Raw genomic sequence first — 23,405 nt, forward strand, 5'->3', positions numbered from 1 at the left:
AGTAACTTCTCTGTCTCAAGGAAATTCTTTATATTCGAACTGAGAATATGTTCGAGAATCCTGCAACAAACCGATGTTAAGGATATCGGTCTGTAATTTTGAGGATCCGTTCTTCTATTTTTATATACAGGCGTCACCTGCGCCTTTTCCCAGTCGCTCGGGACTTTACACTGGGCAAGAGATTCGCGATAAATGCAAGCTAAGTAAGGAGCCAATGCAGTAGAGTACTCTCCGTAAAACCGAATTGGAATCCTATCAGGACCTGGCGATTTATTTATTGTCAACCCATTCAGCTGCTTCACAACCCCAGGGATGTTTATCACTACGTCCTCCATACGGGAATCTGTACGAGACTCAAACGGCGGTATGTTTGTACGATCGGCCTTCGAGTTGATTGTGGTTCTCGTGACTCTTCTATCGACTCCCTACGGGGTTAAGTTCTGGCGACTGTGGTTGTGTATAGATAACTTCCTCTTCCTCGCAGTTTCTGATATGTTTGTGATGTTCTAGTAATTTCACCGTTAATTCTTAATTTCCAAAATGCTTCATTTTTCTGAGAACCTAATATTCTCCGTATAATTTTTCTATATAATATTTCTAAGTTATCAATCTTGTAATCCGATATCAGACATTTACTAGCATACACGCCTCCAAGTATCACTGCCCTGGTGCAGTAATTTCTTTTAAGTTTTTTATATAAGCTCTGTCTGTTGCAGGTATTCTTAGTTACACCACGCACATTTTGCATCTTGTGCATACTTTCCTGTAAACTAGATTTTTCGAAACCGTGTACTTCAGTAGCCTCTCCCAAATATTTTTTTTTTATCCCTTCCATTTCCCCAATATCTACAATTGAAAGAAAACAGCCCTCGGTCACTATTTTTAATCAATTAACCGAGTTTCAACACTGCTAGGAGTGTCTTCCTCAGAATTTAAATCAAATAATGGCCTATAACATGGTCACAGAATTATGACTAAAAACGTATGAAACAGAGTATAATTACAGAGTCATCGTCAAAGACTGGCAGTACTTATATGTCATTTATAAAATAATAAATATGCCAAAAGGGCATTAGTCCCAAAGATATTTAAGATAAAAAATTGTGATGGCGAGCCACTAAGGGCTGCTCGTTACTTACGCGGTTACAGGTTGCAAATGGGCACCTCAGTCCGTTTGCAACCTGCAACCGCGTAAGTAACGAGCAGCCCTTAGTGGCTCGCCATCACAATTTTTTATCGTAAATATCTTTGGGACTAGTGCCCTTTTGGCATATTTATTATTTTATAAATGACATATAAGTACTGCCAGTCTTTCACGATGACTCTGTACTTACACTCTGTATCATACGTTTTTAGTCATAATTCTGTGACCATGTTATAGGTCATTATTTGATTTAAATTCTGAGGAAGACACTCCTAGCAGTGTTGAAACCCTGTTAATTGATTAAAAATAGTGACCGAGGGCTGTTTTCTTTCAGTTGAAACTATTCACTGTCTCTGAACGTGCAGCCATGTACAAAATGTTCCCCAATATCTGTTATTAAATATTATGGAGTAGCTTTTACATTTCTCGTAATGTTTTTATTTATTTATTTTTCTGTAGAGATTCTTAAGCCCATTACGTTGGCCATCTCTTAACGAACGCTTATTTGCACTGCTACATCTGTCAGGCTTTCAGAAAGTACAACAAAACCATCCACAAGTGCTTAGCAGTTTGTAGCAACGCCTTTATTGCTTTTCCCTATCTTACAATTTTCTCCATGTCACAGCTGAAAAGAAGTGGATATAAACCATCTTCTTGCCTGACAGCTGTACTTTGAAAGGTCGAGATATCTCCCGATACATTTTAGGTTTGAGATTTTTGTCTCCTAGTGTCTCCCGGATTACGTTTGCCGACTTCTGTTTTGTATGTTTATTAACATTCACAGCGAGTCAATGATGCGTTGACAGGTTTTCTTTCTCGCTCTCTCTCCGTCTCTCTCTCGCTGCTCTTCCGGAGCATTTTTGTGTACATTTGAGACGTAATGACTCAATGATATAGAAAATTAATAAAATTTGTGCTTGACAGATTATTAACGACAATCTCTGGACTATCGATGAAAAATTTTGATTGACATACACTTCACAACTTGCGGTAGACACGCTTACCTGCCTCACACCTATTGCCGGCCTCCACGCAGGCATTTGCAGATTTCTAATCGGCTCCGTTGCGACACCCCTGACAGTATCGGAACGAGGCTGCCTGACCGCGACGTCAGACTTCTGACGTGTTGCGTCACTTGCCGCTGCTCGGGCCCTGCGGCCGCACAATTGGGAGTCGTCGAAAAGATTGCGCAACGACCGCTGTCGCCGCACTGGGGGCAAAAAAAGTCATGAGTACGTGGCTGGCCGCAGACCGGCGACTCGCCGCGGTTAGAGGCGAAACACGGCGTGGCGTGACGGGGCACCTCCACACACGAGTGGGCGAATTCTGCTCTGGCCTGGCCTTACCCACAGGACAAAGACCAGAGCAAATTACTCACCTTGGAGGGCGAGAATTTTCTGTGTCACCACGTATTCTGCAACTCCGCATTTCGTGCTGAAGTCTACGGATATACATTCATCCACGTTTCGCGAACCGGTGTATTCATTAGGTGTTGCCTTTTCTGTTTGTATGCCCAGTTCGATACGACCCGCCATGAATTCCTCTACTGTGCAAAACTCTTCATCTCAGAGTAGCACTTGCACCGTACGTCCTCAGTTATTAGTTGGCTGCATTCCAGTGCAAGAGGAAGAGGGTCTAGTATGATAAAAGAAAAAAAACAAATAAGTTAAATATATTTCAATTCTTTCAGTTTTAATCTGATAATTACGTATATATTGTGTTTCATACTAGAATGTCGTGTTCCCAGTTACAACAGCTTTGCTACAGGGAACACGAAAGCGGTCGAAGACGTCCGTCTTCTGGTCGGCTCCTGATCGTTGTCAGGAGGCGGCTAGTTTTTGATTACGCAAAAGCTTCTGCAATTTGGAAAAGAACAACCCGGATTTCTTTACGTAATCAGTATGAAATTTATAATCACCTAAGGGACCTTTAACAGTGAACAATAAAAAAAATTGCATTTGCAAATGAAATCATTAATCAACGGGGCAGCTATGAGTTGTATAGAAGACAAGGAGCGGCCTTCTGTTTACTACCAGGATGCCGCAGTATTCTCTGCTGTAGTAAGGGCTGTTTGATATTTACAAAAATAATATGACATGGAGGTAAAAAAATATAATGGAAAAGAATAGAATAGGAAATCTGGTAAACACTAAATATATTCAAACAATTCTCACAAGCAATTAGGGCTTACTTATAAACAGTATTACTTACATAAGTACTTTTCTAACTGTATGGTGCGATCAGCTTTCAGCCTGTCCTGTGCTAGCTCCTTGGTTCACTTTTTCGTCACAAATTACAATCATTACTTTTCTCCTTCCTTCAAGACAATTCTTGCACCGTTCAACAGCTTCATAACAATAACTTGCCGGTTTACAGTATCAAACACAAATTACTCGAATTTTCTTAATTAATAATGTTGTCTGCATGCTGGCAAGACCGCTCACTAATATAGCTTAAAGACGACCTTCTTTACGCTTTCACATTACAAGCAGAAGTACGATAAAAACTGAAGATCTACAAAAGTTTTTACTGTCATCTTTTATTTAGATCGAAGCGGAACGTTCAGTTCAGCTTCTGTTAAAATGCTTGTTTGACTGCGCAATCGATGTATTAGCGTCCGCGCTAGATGCGCATCTTTACAGTTACGTAAATTATATAAAACAAATGTCTTTCAAAGAATAGGTCTCATCTCATAAGTTGATCATTTAATATACAGATAGGTGAATGCCTTTCCAAGGGTACTCACAGCTTTCATACTATGGAAATCCCAATTATATTACAAGGGGAATTTATACAAAGGCCGGTATAAGGAAGATCCGACATTACTTCCAAACTGCAAAAAATACTATTATAATTTAAAGAAAGTCATTAAAATGTCCAGAATTATGAACGTCTTAATAGAAATTAATAATGCAGATAATAAGATTAAAACTATATGGGATACTATCTAACGGAGGACAGTACAGCCACTCTACGAGCAAGGTACCATGACAGTTAAACTAAGTGGCATGTTGTGACTGATAATTCTCAAGCTGCAACTGCTTTTTAACAATCGCTTTTTAAATGTAGCAGCAAGAGTAGGTTTTTAAATGCTTTGGTTGGAATAACAAGAGGAAAGATTAAAAATAGTATTCCAAAGAATTTTAAGCAAGTAGAAGTAGCACCAACATCTTCAACTGAAATTAATAGAACTGTAAAATATGTAGTAACTGTTCTCGAAAGAACAGATGCCATTGATGACCGTCCAGCTTCTCTAGAAAAAATGATAATTGAAACCCTCAGCTGCCGACAGGTGTCGATATACCTCGATGGGTACAACTGAAAATGTGTGCCCCGACCGGGACCCGAACCCAGAATTTTCGGCTTACATGGCAGACGCTCTATCCATTGAGCCGCCGAGGACACAGATGAATAGCGCGACTGCAGGGACTTATCCCTTGCTCGCTTCTCGTGAGACCCACATTCCCAATTGTCCACAATCTACATAGGTAATGTTCCTAATAGATATTTGCCCATCCACTCATTACTCGTGCACACTTAGGTGACGATCCCCGTAAGATTTCGGGCAACCTGTACGCATTCGCACAGAAGAAGGTCAATGGCCGGGTATCCATTTAACTATATATGAAGATAGTAAGTGTTCTCTGCAGTCGCGCTATTCATCTGTGTCCTCGGTGGCTCAGATGGATAGAGCGTCTGCCTTGTAAGCAGGAGATCCTGGGTTCGGGTCCCGGTCGGGGTACGCATTTTCAGCTGTTCCCATCGAGGTATATATCAACAACACCTGTCCGCAGCTGCGGGTTTCAATTAATTTTAATTTAGAATTGCAAAAATTCCAAACGACAAAGGCTCATATGGTACTGATGGAATTTCAAACAGAATTCTGAAAAGAAATTCTAACTCAATAAGTAATGCCTTACTGAAATACACTGATCAGCCAGAGCATTACAACCACCTACCTGATAGCCCGTATGTCCACCTTTGGCACGGATAATAGTGGCGACGCGTTGTGGTATGGAACCAATGAGGCCGTATGCTAGGTCGCTGGAGGGAGTTGACACCATACCTGCACGCACAAGTCATTTAACTCCCGTAAATTCTGGAAAGGGGGCCAATGGGGTCATGACACCACGTTGTTCAATCACATCCCAGATTTCTTCGATCGAGCTCAGACATAGCGAGTGGGGGGGGGGCAGCTCATCACTTGGAACTCGCCACCTCGAACCACTCCGACACACTCCTGGCCTTTTGGCACAGCGCATTATCTTGCCGAAAAATGTTACTGCCATCGGAAATCACGGTCGCCATTAAGGGGTGTACGTAGGCAGCAATCATTATACAATACTCCTTGGGAGGCAAGTGCCTTGCTGAGCTCCACTAGAGCCATGGATGCCTTCGTGAATGTTCCCCAGAACATAATGGAGCCACCGCCAGCTTGTCTCCGTCACGCAGTACAGGCGTCACGTATCTGATCCCTTTGAAGATGACACATTCGCGCCCTCCCATCGCATGATGAAGAAGATACCGGAGTTCATCATATCACATAACGCTCTGTTACTGCGACAACGTCCAGTGCCGATGGTCACGTGCCCATTTGTCGTAGCTGCCGATGTGGTGTTGACATTGGCACATGCATGGGTCGTCGGCTGCGGCGGCCCATCGTTAGCAGTGTTCGGTGCACTGTGTGTTCAGACACTCTTGTACTCTGTCCAGCATCAAATTCTGGTGCTAGTTCCACCAGAGTTCGCCGCCTGTCCTGTTTTATCAATGTGTCCAGCCTACGACGTCCGACTTCTGTAATAAGGGGTGGCCGCGCAACCCTACGACGTCTGGACGTGGTTCACCTTGGTTTCGCCACGTGTTGAAGACACTCACCACAGCATTCCTCAAACACCCGACAAATCGTGCAGTTTCCGAAACGTTCGTGCCTGTTCTCCGGGCCATGACAATCTTCCCTCGGTCAGACTTTGATTCATCGCGCGCCTTCCCCATTCTACACACGGACAGTACGCATCGTGCGTGTGTCTGACTAGTAGTCATTCTTCACCTGGTGGCGCTGCTATCGTCTGCACGGATTTATATCGATAGTAGATCGATGATCATAATGTCCTGGCTGATCGGTGCAACAGGGAATTTTTCTAGACAGGTTAAAATAGGCAGTTGTCAAGTCTGTTTGTAAGGAAGGCGACAAGAAACATGTAAATGATTATCGTCCAATTACCTTAGAGATATCTTTTTCCAAAATTTTCGAATAGTAATGGACTCAAAAGTAGTCTCACATTTATATAGAAACAGTTTATTACAAGTTTTGAATAATAAAATATCACCAGTTGGTATTTTTTATGATCTTTCCGCCGTGTCTGATTCTGTACATCATGTTACATACTTTAAAAAACGTAAGTTTTATTCGATTGATCACTTTACACACAACTGGTTTGAATCGTACTTAACAAACAAAGGCAAAAAGCTGCTCTGAATAATTCAGACCGTGTTGAAAGGGAAGAAAATTTTAGTTCAAAATGTTTCAAATGGCTCTACGCACTATGGAATTTAACATCTGACGTCATCAGTCCCCTGGACTTAGAACTACTTAAACCTAACTAACCTAAGGACATCACACACATCCATTAACGAGGCAGGATTCGAACCTGCGACCATAGCAGCAGCGCTGTTTAGGACTGAAGCGCCTACAACCGCTCGGCCATAACGGCCAGCGAAATTTTAGTGACTGGTGAGAGACCACCAATTGAGTCGCACAGGTTTCAATTTTGGGTCCACTTCTATTCTTTATATAAATGAATGACATTCCATTTAACATCCAACAAGCAGAATTGGTACTTTTTCCAGACAATCCTTGCCTTAAATAAATCCCATTGGAAGGAAAGCAACTGAGGAGATTGTTAGTGATATTTTACAGTGAATTATTAAATGGTTGTCTGAAAACTGTCTATCCCTAAAAATTGAGGAAAAAACACTATATTCAATTCTGTACAACAAATAGAGTCATACCAACAACAAATCAGTCACACGAACATGGCTTCCCTTGCCCAGGACTGCCATCTTTGTGTTAACCTGCTTTTTATATCCTCCTAGTGTTGTCTCTCGTGTGTTATTTTGCTCCCACAATAGCAGAGTTCCTTCAGATCGTCTACTTCGTCGTTACCAAAATTGATGTTAAATTCATCGCTAATCTCATTTCTTCTACTCCTCATTACTCTCTTGTTCAGTTTACTCTCAGTCCGTTTTGTGTTCATTCCATCAATCAACAGATCGTGTAATTGTTCCTCACTTCCACTGAGGAGAGCAATGTAATCAGCAAATTTTATTATTGGTATTCTTTCACCGTGAATCTGAATCCCACTCTTGAAGCTTTCATTTATTTCCATCAATGCTTCGTTGATGTATAGATTGAACAGTAGGGGAGAAAGACGACACTCCTGTCTTATACCCTGTCTTATCAGAGTACCTTTTTCTTGGTATCCCATTCTTATTTTTCCATATGGATTCTTGTATGTACTGCATAGTACCCACCTTTCCCCATAGCTTAGTCCCATTTTTATCAGAATTTCAAATATTTTGCATCATTCCACGTCGATAAATCCTATGAGCGTATCTCGATTTTTCTTTTAAGTCCTGCTCTGTTCCGTTAAGTATAACGTGTCGAGTTCTACATCCTAGTAAGTCTTCAATCCAGACACAAACCTGGTTCTACACTCGGTAATCTTGTCTTTCATTCACTAAACAGGAAGGAGGAAGTGATTGTAAGGTGGCTTGTGGAGTGCAGTAGAATGTTTCTGCACCGAAACTACGTCAATACTCCGCAAGCCACCAATCGGAGTGTGGCGGAGCGTACTTGAGGTACCACTAACTGATCCCCATTCCCTTTTGCATTCCCGAATGGTGCTAGTGAAGAAAGATTGTCGGTAAGCCTCTGTGTTAGCTGTATTTTCCAGAATTTTCTCGCCGTGCTGATTTCGCGAGACGTATATACACTGAAGAGCCAAAGAAGCTGGTACACCGGCCTAATATCTTGTAGGGTCCCCGGGAGCACGCGGAAGTGCCGCAACACGACTTGGCATGGAGTCGACTAATTTCTGAAGTAGTGTGGAGGGCACTGACACCATGAATCCTGCAGGGCTGTCCATAAATCAGTAAGAGTACGTGGGGGTGGAAGTCTCTTCCGAATAGCACGTTGGAAGGCATCACAGATATGCTGAATAATGTTCATGTCTGGGGAGTTTGGTGGCCAGCGGAAGTGTTTTAAACTCAGAAGATTGTTCTTGGAATAACTGTGTAGTAATTCTGGACGTATGGTGTCGCATTGTCCTACTGGAATTGTCAGAGTCAGTCAGAATCCACAATGGATATGAATGGATGCACGTGATCAGACAGGATACTCACGTAATTGTCACCCATCGGAGTCGTATCTAGACGTGTCAGAAGTCCCATATCACTCCAACTGCCCCACACCATTACAGAGCCTCCACCAACTTCAACTGTCCCCTGCTGAATTCAGGGTCCATGGATTCATGCGGTTGACCGTACACGTCCATCCGCTCGATAAAACTTGAAACGAGACTCATCCGACCAGACAACATGGTCCCAGTCATCAAAGGTCCAGTGTCAGTGTTGACGTGTCCAGGCGAGGCATAAAGCTTTGTGTCTGCAATCATCAAGGGTACAGGAATGGGCCTTCGGCTTCGAAAGCCCTTATCGATGAAGTTTCGCTGAATGGTTCGCACCGACACTTGTTGATGGCCCAGCATTGAAATCTGCAGCAGTCTGCGGAAGGGTTACGCTTCTGTCACGTTGAACGATTCTTTTCGGTCGTCGTTGGTCCCGTTCTTGCAGCATCTTTTTCCGGCCACAGCGATGTCTAAGATTTGATTTTTTACCGGATTCCTGATATTCATGGTGCAGTCGTGAGTGAAATGGTCGTACGGGAAAATCCGCACTTTATCGCTACCTCGGAGACGCTGTGTCCCATCGCTTGTGCGCCGAGTGTAACGCCACGTTCAAAGTCACTGAAATCTTGATAACTTGCCGTTGTATCAGCAGTAACCGACCTAACAACTGCGTCACACTTGTCTTATGTAGGCGTTGCCGACCGCAGCGCCGTGTTCTGCCTGTTTATATATCTCTGTATTTGAATACGCATGTCTATACCAGTTTCTCTGGCGCTTCAGTGTAGGGGGAAGCAATATCTACATCTACATCTATACTCCGCGAGCCACCTTACGGTGTGTGGCGGAGGGTACTTATTGTACCACTATCTGATCCCCCCTTCCCTGTTCCATTCACGAATTGTGCGTGGGAAGAACGACTGCTTGTAAGTCTCCGTATTTGCTCTAATTTCTCGGATCTTTTCGTTGTGATCATTACGCGAGATATATGTGGGCGGTAGTAATATGTTGCCCATCTCTTCCCGGAATGTGCTCTCTCGTAATTTCGATAATAAACCTCTCCGTATTGCGTAACGCCTTTCTTGAAGTGTCCGCCACTGGAGCTTGTTCAGCATCTCCGTAACGCTCTCGCGCTGACTAAATGTCCCCATGACGAATCGCGCTGCTTTTCGCTGGATCATGTCTATCTCTTCTATTAATCCAACCTGGTAAGGGTCCCATACTGATGAGCAATACTCAAGAATCGGACGAACAAGCGTTTTGTAAGCTACTTCTTTCGTCGATGAGTCACATTTTCTTAGAATTCTTCCTATGAATCTCAACCTGGCGCCTGCTTTTCCCACTATTTGTTTTATGTGATCATTCCACTTCAGATCGCTCCGGATAGTAACTCCTAAGTATTTTACGGTCGTTACCGCTTCCAATGATTTACCACCTATGGCATAATCGTACTGGAATGGATTTCTGCCCCTATGTATGCGCATTATATTACATTTATCTACGTTTAGGGAAAGCTGCCAGCTGTCGCACCATGCATTAATCCTCTGCAGGTCCTCCTGGAGTACGTACGAGTCTTCTGATGTTGCTACTTTCTTGTAGACAACCGTGTCATCTGCAAATAGCCTCACGGAGCTACCGATGTTGTCAACTAAGTCATTTATGTATATTGTAAACAATAAAGGTCCTATCACGCTTCCCTGCGGTACTCCCGAAATTACCTCTACATCTGCAGATTTTGAACCGTTAAGAATGACATGTTGTGTTCTTTCTTCTAGGAAATCCTGAATCCAATCACAAACCTGGTCCGATATTCCGTAAGCTCGTATTTTTTTCACTAAACGTAAGTGCGGAACCGTATCAAATGCCTTCCTGAAGTCCAGGAATACGGCATCAATCTGCTCGCCAGTGTCTACGGCACTGTGAATTTCTTGGGCAAATAGGGCGAGCTGAGTTTCACATGATCTCTGTTTGCGGAATCCATGTTGGTTATGATGAAGGAGATTTGTATTATCTAAGAACGTCATAATACGAGAACACAAAACATGTTCCATTATTCTACAACAGATTGACGTAAGCGAAATAGGCCTATAATTATTCGCATCTGATTTATGACCCTTCTTGAAAATGGGAACGACCTGCGCTTTCTTCCAGTCGCTAGGTACTTTACGTTCTTCCAGCGATCTACGATAAATTGCTGATAGAAAGGGGGCAAGTTCTTTAGCATAATCACTGTAGAATCTTAAGGGTATCTCGTCTGGTCCGGATGCTTTTCCGCTACTAAGTGATAGCAGTTGTTTTTCAATTCCAATATCGTTTATTTCAATATTTTCCATTTTGGCGTCCGTGCGACGGCTGAAGTCAGGGACCGTGTTACGATTTTCCGCAGTGAAACAGTTTCGGAACACTGAATTCAGTATTTCTGCCTTTCTTCGGTCGTCCTCTGTTTCGGTGCCATCGTGGTCAACGAGTGACTGAATAGGGGATTTAGATCCGCTTACCGATTTTACATATGACCAAAACTTTTTAGGGTTCTTGTTTAGATTGTTTGCCAATGTTTTATGTTCGAATTCGTTGAATGCTTCTCCCATTGCTCTCTTTACGCTCTTTTTCGCTTCGTTCAGCTTTTCCTTATCAGCTATGATTCGACTACTCTTAAACCTATGATGAAGCTTTCTTTGTTTCCGTAGTACCTTTCGTACATGATTGTTATACCACGGTGGATCTTTCCCCTCGCTTTGGACCTTAGTCAGTACGAACTTATCTAAGGCGTACTGGACGATGTTTCTGAATTTTTTCCATTTTTGTTCCACATCCTCTTCCTCAGAAATGAACGTTTGATGGTGGTCACTCAGATATTCTGCGATTTGTGCCCTATCACTCTTGTTAAGCAAATATATTTTCCTTCCTTTCTTGGCATTTCTTATTACACTTGTAGTCATTGATGCAACCACTGACTTATGATCACTGATACCCTCTTCTACATTCACGGACTCGAAAAGTTCCGGTCTATTTGTTGCCATGAGGTCTAAAACGTTAGCTTCACGAGTTGGTTCTCTAACTATCTGCTCGAAGTAATTCTCGGACAAGGCAGTCAGGATAATGTCACAAGAGTCTCTGTCCCTGGCTCCAGTTCTGATTGTGTGACTATCCCATTCTATACCTGGTAGATTGAAGTCTCCCCCTATTACAATAGTATGATCACGAAACTTCTTCGCGACGTTCTGCAGGTTCTCTCTGAGGCGCTCAACTACTACGGTTGCTGATGCAGGTGGTCTATAGAAGCATCCGACTATCATATCTGACCCACCTTTGATGCTTAACTTAACCCAGATTATTTCACATTCGCATTCGCTAATAACTTCACTGGATATTATTGAATTCTTTACTGCTATAAATACTCCTCCACCGTTGGCGTTTATCCTATCCTTGCGGTATATATTCCATTCTGTGTCTAGGATTTCGTTACTGTTCACTTCCGGTTTTAACCAACTTTCCGTTCCTAATACTATATGCGCACTATTTCCTTCAATAAGAGATACTAATTCAGGAACCTTGCCCTGGATACTCCTGCAGTTTACCAATATTACGTTAACTTTTCCTGTTTTTGGTCTCTGAGGACGGACGTTCTTTATCAACGATGATAATGTCCTCTCTGGTAAGCCGTCAGGTATTTTATCGTTTCGCCCAAGGGGGGGTCCCTCTAACCTAAAAATCCCCCGTGTGCACGCCACACGTACTCTGCTACCCTAGTAGCTGCTTCCGGTGTGTAGTGCACGCCTGACCTGTCTAGGGGGGCCCTACAGTTCTCCACCCAATAACGGAGGTCGATGAATTTGCAACCATTATAGTCGCAGAGTCGTCTGAGCCTCTGGTTTAGACCCTCCACACGGCTCCAAACCAGAGGACCGCGATCGACTCTGGGCACTATGCTGCAGATATTAAGCTCAGCTTGCACTCCGCGTGCGATGCTGGTTGTCTTCACCAAATCAGCCAGCCGCCGGAAGGAACCAAGGATGGCCTCAGAACCCAAGCGGCAGGCGTCATTCGTTCTGACATGTGCTACTATCTGCAGCCGGTCACACCCAGTGCGTTCAATAGCTGCCGGAAGGGCCTCCTCCACATTACGGACGAGACCCCCCGGCAAGCACACCGAGTGCACACTGGCATTCTTCCCCGACCTACCCGCTATTTTCCTAAGGGGCTCCATAACCCGCCTAACGTTGGAGCTTCCTATAACTAATAGGCCCGCCCTCTGTGACTGTCGGGACCTTGCCGGAGAATCGGCCACTGGCCCAACAGGCGAGACATCCTGTGGTGGCTCGGAAACGATGTCATCACCACTAGGAAGCACCCCGTACCTGTTGGAAAGGGGTAAGGCAGCTGCCACGCGGCCAGATCCCACCTTCGCCTTTCGGCCAGGCACGCGCGAGCCCACCACTGTCCGCCATTCACCCTGGAGTGATGGCTGACCGGTAAGATGCTCACTGCCGGAAGACGCAGCGACATCAGGGGTTCCATGTGATTCCAAGGCCACCGAAGTAGGCATAGGTCTCACCACAGTTGCCCCAACGCCACTACGAGCCGACGCCTGGGCCTCGAGCTCGATGAGCCTAACAGACAAAGCCTCCATCTGCCCCCGAAGAGTGGCCAATTCTCCTTGCGTCCGCTCACAACACCCACAGTCCCTACACATGACTATGTTTACCCTACTCTATACGGTGACAAATTCCCAAGATAATCTTCTGATGAGCTACTCTGATAATCAAGAAACACTCACTGAAATACGAGACGCGAAAACTACGCTAGGTTTTCCCAGAAAAACTATTTAAAAGCTAAGCGCAGCAAATAAGTACAAAAACGCTTTATACAAACAGTACTCGCTGCTGCTGGTGCTCTCGCTCTGGCTGTCACAAGACAACTGCTGATTCAAGTGACTAGTGGCTAACGGCCGCGAAACAAACAAAAGACAGTTTTAGGGCGCTTTCTGTTCTAAACGATCAAGAAAACACTAAGAAATCTAACGCGAAAACTACGTAAAGTTTTATCAAGAACTGTTAGTTACTATGCAGAGCAGATAAACACAAATAGAATCCCTTCCTTAGTGGAAGGTCGTAAACAAAATGCAAAATAAACGCTTTATACAAACAGTACTCGCTGCTGCTGGTGCTCTCGCTCTGTGCTACTCTACCCGGAAAGTGCTCTCTCAAAAATTTAGTACAATCTTCTCCGTGATGCAGAGCGCCTCTCTTCTAACGTCTGCCGCTGGAGTTTGTGAGCATCCATTCAACGATTTTTGGACAATATGGCTGTGGAGATGAAGCAGCGATTAGTATGATTAATCATTTATTCAAAAACGGTCTTAATAGCTTTTATTATTATTATTATACCGCCAACCGGTTTCAACCCGACGTAGGGGTCGTCTTCTGGGCGTTTACACTGTGAAATTATAGATATCCGTGAGAAAGACTCCATTATACAACAGCTAAAATTACGTAAATTTAAAATATGTTACCCATTGGTCGACTGCTGGTGGTGTCACTTCTGCCTACATAACGGCAGGAAACTATGCGATACTAGCCCTTCGTATGGGCTTAAATAATCGCTAATAGTATGTAATTTTCTGGCGTATGCACGGATGACCTTTCAAAAACATAATTTCTTTATTATTGACGAAAATGTCGGCTATCGTTCCTGCCAGTGAACTGCCCATAGCCAGGCCGTCTTTCTGCTGATATATCTGATCATTAAACGAAAAATAGTTAAACTTAAGGTTGTCTCAAGAAGATTCATTAATTCAGTTATTTCATCGTAATTAAGGACCTTATGGTGTATAAGGTGTTCTCTAATAATTTCGGCAACGGCCTTGCCGCAGTGGACACACCGGTTCCCGTGAGATCACCGAAGTTAAGCGCTGTTGGGCCTGGCCGGCACTTGGATGGGTGACCATCCAGGCCGCCATGCGCTGTTGCCATTTTTCGGGGTGCACTCAGCCCCGTGATGCCAATGGAGGAGCTACTCGACCGAATAATAGCGGCTTTGGTCAAGGATACCATCATAACGGCCGGAAGAGCGGTGTGCTGACCCCACGCCCGTCCTATCCGCATCCTCCACTGAGGATGACACGGCGGTCGGATGGTCCCTGTAGGCCACTCGTGGCCTAAAGACGGAGTGCTTTGAGTGCTTTAATAATGTCGATTGTTTCTGCCACCGGAACATTGGTATAAAAGTTTTTATACTTGGCTATGGGCAATTCACTGGCAGGAACGATAGCCGACATTTTCGTCAATAATAAAGAAGTTATGTTTTTGGAAGGTCACCCGTGCATACGCCAGAAAATTATATACTATAAGCTATATGTTGATGACATTCTAATATTATTTGACGGTACAATAGAGGAGATAAATAATTTGACGGAAATGTTGAACAGCATACACCTAAAACTTACTTTCACGGTTGAACATGAACAACATAAATCTATAAATTATTTAGACCTAACTATTTTTAACGATAATGGAGACCACAACTCTGGCATCTATGGGAAGCCTACCACTACAGATACCATTATCCCTGCAAAGTCATGCCACCCAAAAAAGATATAAAAAGAAAGCTTTCCTCTTCACAATGATACATAGGTTGAACAGAATACCACTGATACCGGAACAGAGACAGAAGCAGATTAACATATTAAAGCAAATTGCGATATCTAATGGATATAACGCAAATATAATAGAGACGATACAACAGAAAATCCACGTCAGACAGGCGAAAATATCCGAAAAGAGAACTTTTGCGAAGATGCTGTATATGGGGACCATATCAGATAAGATAAACAAAGTGTTCAAGAATTCGGATGTTACGATTGCTTTCTCTACAAATACCATAGCAAATAGTCTTACGCATAGCATAGGATTTAATTGGTTGTAATTAAAAATGTATAGTGCCAAGCATGAAAACGTGTGTTCATACATATAAAATTTCTTAACTGTACCAAATGTAGTTACATTGTCGATTTTGTTCCTTGAAGAGCGACGTGTTGAGTTATATCTGCGAGGAAGTCTTGGCCGGCCGTTGTGGCCGAGCGGCTCTAGCCGCTCCAGTCCGGAACAGCGCTGCTGCTATGGTCGCAGGTTCGAATCCTGTCTCGGGCATGAATGTGTGTGTGATGTCCTTGGGTTAGTTAGGTTTAAGTAGTTCTAAGTCTAGGGGACTGATGACCTCAGATGTTAAGTCCCATAGTGCTCAGGGCCATTTGTACCATTTAGGAAGTCTTGAGTCCATTCGCGGAACTGGTCCGATGCTCAGTAAGCTAGTGGAAATATATATATACTGGGTGATCAAGAGGTCAGTATAAATTTGAAAACTTAATAAACCACGGAATAATTTAGATAGAGGTAAAAATTGACACACATGCTTGGAATGACATGGGGTTTTATTAGAACAAAAAAAAAACCAAAGTTCACAAAATGTCCGACAGATGGCGCTGGAGAGACACAGAGAGAGACAGAGAGAGACCGAGAGAGAGAGAGAGAGAGAGAGAGACAGAGACAGAGAGAGACAGAGACAGAGAGAGAGGGGGAGCAGAGGGTGGAGAGGGGGGTGAGGGGGGAGAGGGGGTGAGAGAGGGGGAGAGGGGAGAGAGGGGCGGGAGAGGGGGGTGAGGGGGAGAGGGGGTAGGGGGGAGAGGGGGAGAGGGGGAGAGGGGGAGAGGGGGAGGAGGGGGGAGAGGGGGGGAGGGGGAGAGGAATCAGATGCGCCAGCAGTCGCAGCACGTTGACGTTACCTGAAAAGACTCTTTTTAGTGAAGCTGTATTTTCAGAATGGGGAATGTGCTAGTTCAGCGTTACGATTCTATCGCCATAGGAAGGGGATTCGAACGGGTATAGGTCCGTTGACAAATGCAGCTGTGACGAGAATGACTTGGAAGTTCGAAGCCACAGGTTGTTCAGACGATAGACCCCGTAGTGGGCGACCGAGCGTAATGCTGCTGAGACAGTTCAGGAAGAAATGGAGAGTGTAGCGGGTTCGTCTATGCACACGTCGCACTGGCATTCCGTACACTACTGTTTCGTTGCCACTTGGGCGTATCCTCCGATGCTATCCGCACAAAATCCATCGTCATCATGAACTGTTACCTGGCGATTTAGTGAAGCGGAGGGCATTTGCGGTGTGGGCGTTTCAAAAGATGGCGGAAGGTGACGATTGGCTGAGTAATGTGTTGTGGACCGACGAAGCTCATTTCACGCTCAGAGTGTCTGTCAACGCCCACAACTGCAGAATTTGGGCTACCGAAAATCCTAGAACTGTCGTGGAAACTCCACTGCACGACGAGAAAGTCACGGTATGTGTTGGATTTACCACATCTACCGTTATCCGGCCTTTTTTCTTCGAGGAAATAGGTGATTCTGGTTTTGTAACTGCTACCGTGACGGGTGAGAGGTACGCCGATATGTTACAGAATCGCATCATCCCCAGCCTGGCTGATAAACGCCTGCTGGAACGTACGACGTTTATGCAGGATAGCGCTCCACCCCCATATTGCTTGACGCGTGAAAGATCTCTTGCGCGCGTCGTTTGGTGATGATCGTGTGCTCAGCCGCCACTTTCGTCATGCTTGGCCTCCCAGGTCCCCGGACTTCAGTCCATGCGATTATTGGTTTTGGGGTTACCTGAAGTCGCAAGTGTATCGTGATCGACCGACATCTCTAGGGATGCTGAAAGACAACATCCGACGCCAATGCCTCACCATAACTCCGGGCATGCGTTACTGTGCTGTTCACAACATTATTCCTCGACTACAGCTATTGTTGAGAAATGATGGTGGACATATTGAGCATTTCCTGTAAAGAACATCATCTTTGTTTTGTCTTAGTTTGTTATGCTAATTATTGCTATTCTGATCCGATGAAGCGCCATCTGTCGGACATTTTTTGAACTTTTGTATTTTTTTTTTTTTTTTTTTTTTTTTTTTTTTTTTTTGTTCTAATAAAACCCCATGTCATTCCAAGCTTGTGTCGATTTGTACCTCTCTATCTACATTATTCCGTGATTTATTCAGTTTTCAAATTTATACTGACTTTTTTATCACCCAGTATATATATTTTCAATAAGCGTTAATGCGGAACAGTGTCAGATGACTTTCAGCAGTCGAGGAACACGGCTTTAAGCTGAGCGTCATTGTCTACTCATCTCTCGGAGGAACAGAGCGAGCTGAGTTTCCCAAGATCTCTACTGGCGGGATTCATGCCGATTCTCGTAAAGATTTTCATTCTCCAAAAACTTCACAATTCTCGAACATAAAAATGTTCCATAATTGTACAATAGATTGACGTCAACAATATAAGCCTTTAATCGTGTGCAGGTTTGGGAGCCACATCACAAGATTCCGTGATGTGCTCCTGTTTCCAGCACTTACGTCACTTGTATGTACAGGGTGGCGCACGAAATGTTACCATTTTGTTTTTGAATATAAACTTTATTGTCAATCCAATCTGAAAGGAACATATACTACAATGAAGAGCCGTCCATGGAGATTTGTTCTAGCTCAGCACATGCTCAATATGTCCACCATTTCGTTTCCTAACTTCCTTCGAACGAACGCTGAAGTTAGTGATTACCCTACGGCATATGTCTTCTGTAATTTCACTGCAAGCTTGAAGAATACGTCTTCTGAGATCCATTAAATCACGTGGACGTTTCGGGAAAATTTTTTTCTTCAGGTACCCACAAAGAAAAGTCACATGGATTGAGGTCTGGACTACTGGGGGGCCAAATTTGTCCGTCATTGAACCGACCTGGAAACCTGAGTGAAATGATCCGCATGTCGAAATGCTCGTGTAAAAACTCCAACACAATGTTTGCAGTATCTGGCCTTGCTCCATCTTGCATGAACCACTGCGTGTTGAAGGGCAAGGCAGTAGCAAGAAGCTGTGGAATGAAGCTATTGCGAAGCATGCTCAAATAACGCTCGCTGTTCACAGTTTCTTGAAAGAAAAAGGGTCCAATAAGTCCATGACTGGTAATTGCTGCCCACGCTGTAATCCTCGGAGCATAATGTTGTCGTTCATGAAGCACTTGTGGGTTTGCAGTGGCCCAAAAGCGTACATTTTGTTTGTTAACCACACCGTCTAAACGAATATGTGCCTCGTCTGAAAACCAAACGTTGTTGAGAGTTTCTTCCCTATCCTCCGCCCACTGAGGAAACAGTAGTCTCTGCTGCTCGTGTTCTTCAGTGAGCTTCTGTGCACAGGTCATCTTGTATGGGTACATATGGTCACTTTTAAGAATGCGTTGAACGCAGCGTCTGGATATTCCCAGTTGCACTGCTGCCTTTCAACACGATTTCCCGGGACTTCTCTGTACAGCAACTCGTGCCGCTTCAATATTCTCCGGCGAACAAACAGGTTTAGGCCGAGGTCGCTTCGCTTCCAATACTGTTCCTTCCTGCACAAATTTATCATACAACCTGTGTATGGTCTTCTTGCAAGGGACCCATCATGTGTTAAACTGTTGTCGAAAACGCCTCTGAGTCACAACAAGGCTTTTTTTTTATTTGGCCTTTGACTGTGTACTTAATTTAACTGTTACAGGTTTGTACATAATGTTTAGAAATTGAATTGAATTGGAAAATAATTAAAAGTGCCTTGGCTTACAATTCACACCAATTCTGAAATATCTTCATCAGCAAGACATATTTATAATTTACGTACACCATTAAAACTTACAGATTGTGACCAGTACTCTCGATGAAGTTAACTATCACTTTATATAGACGAACGTCTTTAGTACACAAAAGAGAAGAAGCTGATTGAGGAAGATGGTAGCCCATACCCAGCAATGTCTTCAGGAAGACCAACCGTTCACGGTCAAATCTGGGGCACATAAATAAGATGTGGTTGACATAAACTTCCGACTCAGGATCACACTCACACGCTGGTGAACCGCAAACGTTGATGCGATGTAGATGTTGTGGGAAAGAGGCATGATTGAAGCGGAGTCTTATGATGGTAGAAATCGTGGATCGGTCCAGATGTGTCCTCATGAACCACGGCTGTGAAGGAATCCGAAGTTGTAGCACTGCGTAATAACCGCCTTTTGTCTGTTGAGGAACGTTCCACATTTCTTGCCATTGTTGTCTTGCGTGATCTTTCATTTCACGTAAGTAATCTGTATAAGGAAGGTGCAGATCCAGGACGGTGCCTAAGGTTGCCGCTTGTTTGGCTAATGCATCAACTTCATCATTATAGAGGATACCAGAGTGGGAAGGTACCCACAACAAAGGGATCGTCCGGCCCGTGCGTGTGCTGCGAATGTATTCAGATATCACATCCAAGATATAACTGTTGGTTGTTTTGTTCCATCGACTGTACTGAATGTTTTTAAGACCGCTTTGCGAGTCAGATACTATCAATATCTTGGGGACGGAAGTGCTAGAGACAAACTTAAGTGCTTCCAAAACTGCCACTGTCTCCGCCGTAAAAATAGAAGTGCTCGTAGGCAGTTTGAAGGTTTTGCGGATCTGGATCTGAGGGCAGAAAAAAGCGCATCCTGTACACTCTTCTTGCGGAATTTTGGAGCCATCGGTATATACACAGAGAAAACCCGGCCATTGTGCTTGAACGAGACGATTGAAGCCAACGTTGACATTAGTACTGTTCAGCCAGGTCGTACTTAAATAATGGACTGGGATCTGGGAGCAGAGCGTTTGAAGATCATATTCAAAAACAGGTAGATGCAACTGTCAATGCTGGCACAAACGGCTGGCACTTTATTCCTTCTGTGGCATCGTTTCATGAAAAAGTAAAACAATTGCCGATCGTTGCTGTGTCGCCAGTCTTCCATTGTCAGCCATTGCTGCTTACTAGTCTCCTAGCGGCAGTATCGTGAATTGCACGTCATTTCGTAACTCATTTGTTTTTCCAAGCCCTGTTGCTACTGCTGTAGGGATCCCAGCGGGATATTTAAGGTGCGTCGTAAATTGTGACAGAAACAATTGGTAACACATTTCGTGCGCCACCCTGTACAACACTTGCTGTACGTGGCTTAGAGATTGAGCCGACATTCGTGACAGTGAATTGCGAGAGGTTGTCCGCAGGCCGGCAGAGTGGTGGGCGCCCAGTGACATCGCGCGCGCCCACGCAGCTTGTTGTGGTTCGCCCCCGTTAGGACGCGGCGGCTGTGCTGACGCGTCGTGCGGCTGCCTGCGGGCGAAATGCCGCACGCCCGCTGCGTTCCAGGAGCGCCGGCGCGCATTCCACACCGCGGAGCTACTCGCGGGTAGCCCTGCTACTGCCCACTCAGCGCACAGCCGCAGCCGACGATATCTGCTGACGCTGTCAAGACAGCCGGTTCGTATGAGCAGTTTCCAGCGGGCTCGTGCGCATGCGCAGAGCTGAATCCGCGTATGAGCAGTGTCTTCCTCCTGCTTCTGGCTACTTGAAGCGTGGCTGTTTGCTGTATGAGCAGTAGCAGTAAGCAGCCGGAAGCTAGCCGGAAAAAATTTTCTGGCGCGCCCAAGCTGCCAGATTCGCGCACGCGCAGAGCAAGCTGAGTTGTTATAGTGGGGGGCGGGGGGGGGGGGGTGTCCTTCCCCACGTGATCCTTGTATATGTTTCGTGTCTTCATTTACAGCTCTCACGTCAAATGAAATCAAAACAGATTTCTGTGGCCGGGAGCCATCAAGTGAATTAATATACAGGGTGATCAAAAAAGTCAGTATAAATTTGAAAACTTAATAAACCACGGAATAATGTAGGTAGAGAGGTAAAAATTGACACACATGCTTGGAATGACTTGCGGTTTTATTAGAACCAAAAAAAAAAAAACAAAGTTCACAAAATGTCCGACAGGTGGCGGGTAAAAGATATCTTGCGCGCGTCGTTTGGTGATGATCGTGTGCTCAGCCGCCACTTTCGTCATGCTTGGCCTCCCAGGTCCCCAGACCTCAGTCCGTGCGATTATTGGCTTTGGGGTTACCTGAAGTCCCAAGTGTATCGTGATCGACCGACATCTCTAGGGATGCTGCAAGACGACGCCAACGCCCCACCGCAACTCCAGACATGCTTTACAGTGCTGTTCACAACATTATTCCTCAGCTACAGCTATTGTTGAGGAATGATGGTGGACATATTGAGCATTTCCTGTAAAGAACATCATCTTTTCTTTGTCTTTGTTATGCTAATTATTGCTATTCTGATCAGATGAAGAGCCATCTGTCGGACATTTTTTGAACGGTTTTTTTTTTTCTAATAAAACCCCATGCCATTCCAAGCATGTGTGTCAATTTGTACCTCTCTACTACATTATTCCATGATTTATGCAGTTTTCAAATTTATACTGACTTTTTGATCACCCAGTACATTCTCATACCCATCAAAGACCAAAATAAGTTAGTAGTTTCAATTTTCTGATTTTATATTAGTTCCACGTTATTAGCAATCAACCATTAATGTCTTAATGAAGCTATTTCTGTCTGTTTTGTAGAGAAATTTGCTTCTATTAATTTTTTTCGGCTGAGGCAGTTAGTTTATTTGAAACGAAGTGTTTCATTCCACACTATTGGCTACTTTCAATCTCGTTCAATTTAAAGTGCAAATTTTCGTTTTCTGGGACGAACGACGTTATACCATAATAAAGAACCAATCACAAGAATACAGTACTAGACCTCCAAGAAAATTGGTATCACGAAAACCACATGAAAAGCTGAGTATCAGGTACTTAAGCGTGCATCTGGACACAGAAATGTGCAATTAGAGCGGAATGAAGCATTTTAGTATGGTTTATGAAATTCCGATGCTGCTGGAGTAGTCTCTGATGTCCTGTTCCTTTTATGGCACTGTAAGATCTCTTAATGCTATATACGTACGAACATACGTAAACATTGACTTGAAGCTTACTAAGTAGGCAAATTTGGTCAGTAGTTTTGAACTAAATATTTTGTTTCAAATATAATGACAGGTGTAGCAGAATTTTACATATCTGCCTTTTTTTTTTTTTTTTTTCAAGAAATTTGTATTCCATCCTACTAATTTTTTGCAGTGCTGTGTAGATGTAAACCTGTTGGAACTGCTACATAACAATATTGCAGGGGACGAATTAAAAAAGAAAAAATCTGTCAGTCACCCCTTAGCAAAATTTTATGCTACTTCGAGCTATGGACTCTAATTTTGAAATGATATTTTGCCAAGAACTGCTTCCTTATTTGCATCCTTTATTTGTGTGGGATATGATAAAACAATTGCTTTAAGTACAACTCAGTATGTCCTCTCAACAACATGCCGCAGCGCTGCACATCGTCACGTGATGCTCCACCACGCACGAAATTCCACCAGAAATACGACGAAAAGCGTATGAGCAGAGCAAGCACCAAGCACGGGCTGCCTACGTCATCGTAGCTGCTCATGCGCATGCGGACAGTTTTCTGGTAACTGCTCAAACGAACCCAGTCACGCCGAAAAAACGATGACGGACCTCTCTCTGCGTCTTGTAATCAGAGTTCCTTCGTTGAGTTTTTCGATGGCGAAAAAGACGCAAACTTCGCCAGCATCACCAGTGAACAAGTAACGCTCCAAATTCGTATGTAAACTGTCTAATCAGTGTACTGTAAGCACTTACCGGTCAAATTATGCACCACGTTGCTCACAGTTTAGAGATAAAACTGCCCTGTTGTCTCGCATTTCTGACGCTCAGCTTAGACCAGCGGTTCCCAACCTATATTAGACCATTACCTCTCAGCACAATCAGATATTAGTCAGTACCTCCACAACCTTCTGCACCAGGGCCACAGAAGCCCGATTGGTTCTAGGCGCTTCAGTCCGGAACCGCGCTGCTGCTACTGCAGGTTCGAACCCTGCCTCGGCCAT

General features: G+C 44.1%; 1 protein-coding gene, 1 non-coding gene and 1 pseudogene across 2 annotated transcripts in view; all 3 read left to right on the forward strand.

The window, feature by feature from the left end:
- The window catches only part of LOC124619658 (scoloptoxin SSD14), a 531,056-nt gene that overhangs the window by 43,833 nt on the left and 463,818 nt on the right, over positions 1 to 23,405 (forward strand). The window lies entirely within an intron of this gene.
- Positions 4,813 to 4,886, forward strand: Trnat-ugu. The gene has a single exon. It is a non-coding gene; the product is annotated as a tRNA-Thr (tRNA).
- On the forward strand, positions 14,401 to 14,518 carry LOC124560074 (annotated as a pseudogene).

This window comes from Schistocerca americana, chromosome 1 (genome assembly GCF_021461395.2).
Source record: "Schistocerca americana isolate TAMUIC-IGC-003095 chromosome 1, iqSchAmer2.1, whole genome shotgun sequence".
Taxonomy (NCBI): Eukaryota; Metazoa; Arthropoda; class Insecta; order Orthoptera; family Acrididae; genus Schistocerca; species Schistocerca americana.